The sequence below is a fragment of the Sorghum bicolor genome, chromosome 5 (assembly GCF_000003195.3).
Source record: "Sorghum bicolor cultivar BTx623 chromosome 5, Sorghum_bicolor_NCBIv3, whole genome shotgun sequence".
NCBI lineage: Eukaryota > Viridiplantae > Streptophyta > Magnoliopsida > Poales > Poaceae > Sorghum > Sorghum bicolor.
The window spans coordinates 69,371,264-69,377,263 of NC_012874.2; positions in this window are offsets into that span (position 1 = coordinate 69,371,264).

Below are 6,000 nucleotides of genomic sequence, written 5' to 3' on the forward strand. Positions count from 1 at the left end.
AATAGAATGACCCCCAAGTGGCACCTACCGACAAACAACCTTTATGTTGTATATGTACTAATGGAAAGATCTTTACCAACAGCTAGCCACTAGAATCAACTCCATAAGACAAATAATAATGGAACGATCACCATGACTCTCACATAGTACAAGGATATCCATGCGCCCATGTTATGAAGGTAGTGAATGCAATCCAACATGATCTTTTACATAGCACATGCTGAAAGAAAACCTCTACATAGTGCATACCAATGGAATATCCACACCTCGCATACATAGGTGAAATCACTATGTGACACCTTCCAATAGAAAAAATATCTACATGTACATTCAAAATATAGTAAATAATAGAATGGTATCTACAAGGCACTTGCCGATTGAAAACTTATACATAAGGAGATACCGGTGGAACAATCTTTGTAGGAGACTTTTGAATTGAACAAACTCCATATTGCCTTTAACATTAGAAAATGCCCCACATGGCATACTAATAGAAGAATATCAATGTGCCCACCTTCATAAAAGTAGTGAAAATAGAACTATGTTCATGTTACACTTCTCATCCATAGACAACCTGTGTTCAGGTTACATTGATGGAACAATCTTTCAATGAGATATGCAAATAGAACAAATTGCACAAGAGTCACTCGCCAATGGATGATGATCTATACTTGATCTTGAGATAATGAAAGTTCATCTAGGCCTCCTAGTAGATATTTGTTGTTGAATGGTAGAGCTATTAAAGTACTAACGAGTTTGGTGCACCTTGGATATATGTTTCATTGCAAATAATAGTATCAAACCTTTGTCATTTCTCAAATTGAAGAAATGGTGAGCAAAGTGAGAAGGCAAAAGAGAGAAGGTTACAATGGCTATTAATTAGCCCCAATGGTGGCTTGTTTGCATGAATGAAAAAAGGTTGATGTTCATTGGTATTGATCAATATTGAAGGATGAATCATTAGTGCATAATTGAGGAAATGACAGTGCAAGCAAATACAAGTGGCAAATGAGGCAATATGAAATTCATATGGTTTGGTATCAAAGATATCTTGCTCACTTAGACAAAGGAATTTTGAAAATGCATTGATATCGATCAAGTTATCTTGGGTCTGCTTACGCACAAGTTATCTTTTTGACACCCATGTGTGTAGACCCATCAACTTCCGCTATAAAAATTCTATTATATATGATAATCTTGTTTTATTCTATAAGGATAAATGACATGCATGTTTCCTCTATAGGATTCTTATTAAGCTAGAACATTTTTCTCTATAGGACTTTTTTTCTACTGACGTCAACTTTTTTGTTACCCTAAAAGGTTTACGACCCATAAAAAGAAGAATTTTGTAGTTTTTTTTGTAGATTCAATTTAACATGAAATCTATTTTAGTAAACAAGTTATGACTAAAGTACATTTTTAATTTTTTATTATAGGATACAGTTGTTGCAAAGTACTCGTATATGTTCCAATCTTTTGCACTCAATCCTATACACATGGTCATGGGTGTATGTATAGATCCCCTGATGAAGAGATGATATTGCGTACAAGTGTACAAACACTCTCTTTGCAGCTGCGCATGTGCATAACTACATACATAATTAAAAATGGCAAGTTTCCACTAGTATACAAATATCTTGATAGGTGTAATGAAATAAAAAACTATCTTGTGGGTGCCTACTAAATATCTGATGATGTATTTCCATCCTCACGGTAGTACCTGAATATGGCAACACCGCAACAAGGTCAAAGATCCTCTTTTGATTGCACCTACTTCATCTTCTTCTTCGTTGTGATGTGAGATGTGACAGCTTTATATAGGCACTGGCTTTTTAATTTGCACATCAACCCTCCACACGACACGTAGTAGCATAACCACCCTCTAGTGGGTACAAACATCTCCAATATAGATATAGAGCATCTCCAACATTTTTTAAATGAACTTGCTATTTATTGTTAATTTGGCAAAACTAGAAAATAATCACTCCAATAGTTTGGTAAATGGGTTGCCATCTTTTGGCAACTTGCCATCCAGCAGCACCGCGCGCCCATATTTGTTAAACTTGCTATCCAGCAGATTAGTTGATTTGGTTGTTGGTTGTGGGTCTTCTTTTTAAGTTTAGCAAGGCCAATTGGCAAACTAGTGGAGACAGAAGAAAATCTCACTTGTCATATGTTTTAGCGACTTGTCAAATCACAATATTTGACAAGTGAGTTTTACCAAACTATTGGAGATGCTCTATCAAGTAGAGATACCTTTTTCCAAATCTGTATTCCAATACGGATGGTAAGATACGAATGACGTCAGACATTATATGTGTACTCCTCTTGTCTTGTACTTAAGGATCCAATAGTAAAAATAAGGTCAATCTCAATGAAAGTTTTATGTAAGTTTCATTTGTATTAAATAGATTACCACATAGGTTTTTATGACATGGCGGTGTATTTAGAAAGAGATAGAGAAGAAATGAGTTTCATCTAGATAAAACTCTCTTGTCAAAAGACACAGGAGAGATGAGGTTGATGATTAAAATACCTTATCTTTTGATAAAAGATTTGAATCGCGGATCCTTTATATTATAATAGGACTAAGGGACTATATCTAAGTATCAAATAGATTTAGTTTAGTATTAGACATTGAGAATGTGTTTGGGACTGCTTCACAAATTCTGGTTCACAAACTTCACCATAGAGCAGCTTTAAAAAACTTAAGAGTATGTGGAGCACCCCTTGGTGCTGTTAGAACTCCAACTTTTTCCCCTTGAGCAGAGTGCATGGAGTTGAACCTATGTCTGGCTAAAAAAAATATGGAGTGGAGCTGGAAAAACATAGAGTGAAACAGTTTCAAACACCCCTTGAATATCAATACTCAAATATAGATAGGTCTAATCTCTAAATGGGGACCGAATGAGTACATATGGATTTTATCTATAAGGGCGTGTTTGGTTCCCGCACGTCAATCTCCTTGCATTGGGCCGTGCGTAGATTCCTAAAGAGAAGGTGTAAGAGCAATGAGCAACTATAATAGGGCCCTACTTGAGTCTTCAGAACCAAAATTAAGGGCTAAAGCCAAAAAAAAAACAATCTCCTAGTAGGCCCCATACTAGAGCCCTCAAATTTGAGCCCCTCCTCAAATCTCTCCCTCGGTCCTAGTTTTCCATGGGGGTTTGGAGGGATGCTAAAAGCCCAACCCGTAAGGGTCCATCCCTTGCGTTGTCGGGGAGTAATGCTTCCTCACTGTTGACCCTCCTCCTGCCCCGCATCACAATCCCGACAACGTCCCCTTCCTCACTAGCATGGATTCCATGGTGTCGGCCACCATCGCGACACTCACAACAACAATCACCATTGCAATGCCCATCCACCACCCAACGGCGGGCACACCCTATATATATATATATATATATATATATATATATATATATATATATATATATATATATATATATATATATATATATATATATAAAATATTTGAGGGCTTTTGCTATAGCCGATGCAAAGAGCTAGATCCTACAAAACGAGGGGAACCATCAAATCAAATCTAGATGCCCTGATTTGCGGGTTGAGCTCAAATTGCTCTTAGGTTTGTCACATGTGTGTTGTACCAGCTTGGCTCCGTTGGTGCAAATATAAGTACATACCCTACGTTCGCTCATATGTGACCAAATTGGCGGGCTTCATTGTTGAGGCAGGCCCAACCGATATATGTTTGTACTATAGACTGCATCCTAAATACTAAGGCCGTGTTTAGTCGTGAAGGAAAAAAATTTGCGACCTTATAGTATTTTCGTTTGTTTGTGGTAATTATTACCATAGACTAACTAGGCTCAAAAGATTCGTCTCGTAAATAACGACTAAACTGTGCAATTAGTTTTTATTTTTGTCTATATTTAATACTCCATGCATGCGATTCGATGTGACGAAGAATCTTGAAAAATTTTGAGTTTTTGAGTGGAAGTAAACAAGGCCTAACATCTTAGTTTTTTTCTTCCACTCATGCTACTCCACTAAAGATTCTTTTTTTTCAAAAAAATATGATTTCACTCGATGTGCTCGTCTTCTCATCTACTCTCTTTGTCCCAAAATAACTGTCATTCTCACTTCTCGAGAAATAACTTTGATTAAATATATATTAAAAATATTAATATTTATGTTACATAATTAATATCATTGGAAATATATTTAAATCTAGTTTTTTAATAAATTTATTTAAAAATACAAATGTTGCACGTATTTTCTACAAATTAAGTTAAACTTGTGACACGAAAATAAAAAATAACACTTAATTTAGGACAGAGTGAGTAGAATATATGATACAATTCCATCGTCCAATCAAACACACTCTCTTCACATACCAAGTGGAAAGCGTGGTGCACAACTCGAGTGAGATTGTTTTTCCCTTCTTAAATTTTAGCTACCTAAACTTTAGTCACTTTACTGACTAAACTTCCAAATACACTAACTAAAAAAAGAGCTAAAATAGTTTAGTGTCATTAATCACTCAAGAGTAGCTAAAATAGTTTTAACTGACTAAAATTTAGCAAGAAAAATCCAATAGACCCTAGGTAACCACAGGAACTCTCTGTTTTTTCTTTTTCCATTCCTGGAAACAATCCGTTGGATTCGGTTTCCTACGTCCGGGATGTCTGGAGAGAGAAACAGAGTTCGTTGTAGTGTCTTCGGTGGATTGAAAAAGTTCATGGGCCTTATTTATAGTTCTTAAAAAATTTTGAAAATTTTTTAGATTTTCTGTCACATCAAATTTTATGGCATATGCATGGAGCATTAAATATATATGTAAAAAATAACTAATTACACAGTTTACCTGTAATTTGCGAGACGAATCTTTTAAGTCTAGTTAGTCCATAATTAAACAATATTTGACAAATACAAATGAAATTGTATTCATTTTGCAAAAAGTTTTAGAACTAAACAAGGCCATGATTGCATCATCCGACTCTGCATGCACGTGCGAGAGAGAGAGGGAGCACGTTGACCTTAGGCATGCCGTGGCTATGTCCACTGCACCGTGCATGCCCCATATATACGTAGTACAATAAAAGATTGGGAAAAAATTGAGAAAAAAAAGATGTTCCTCCAATAATCCATATATATATGCTTAGGTCTTGTTTAGTTCGCGAAAAGAAAACATCTAAGTGACACATCAAATATGTTGAAAGGATGTCAAAAGAGATTTTCAGATACTAATAAAAATACAAATTACATAGTTCGTCTGAAACTTCGAGATAAATTTATTAAGTCTAATTAATCCATCATTAGCACATGTTGGTTACTATAGTAGTTATGACTAATTATAGACTAATTAGACTTAAAAAATTTTATCTCATGATTTATAACTAAACTATACAATTAATTTTTTATCTAGATTTAATGCTCTATATATATGTCGAAAGATTTGTTTTTTTTTTCTAAGTGAGAAACTAAACAGTGCCGTATTCTTAGCGCTTGTTCGGCAGTGGCCAGGCCAGGTTTGATTCCTAGCGGTACTCCAGTCAAGCGTCTCCGCTCCACCCGGAACAACGGCCCGAAACGGCCCGTTCCGGGACCAAAAAAACAAACAAACTGGGCCTTAGGAGGATGTTTTGTGTGGTGATGTGCGTGCGTGAGTTTATCAGCAAGATCACGAACCTTCAGCTACAGCGACTGGTTAAATTAGCAATAGAGGAGTATATTCTCTCTCTCTCTCTATACACACACACACACACACACGAGAGCCAGACCTCCTCGGTCGGTGTCCTGGTAAGGCAAAAAAGGTTCCGGTCTATTTTTCCTCATCTACTCCGTAATTAATAAGATAATTATCTTAGGTCTTGTCGAATAATTAAAATAGCATTTTTTTGTTTATGTTAGTCTTTTTTCCATTAGGAATTAACTAACAGAGTTGATGTCTTGAGCGGAGAAAACACAACAATATATCTATCTATATTTATCTCGTACTAATATATATTAAAAATCTATATCTATATATTTATATTC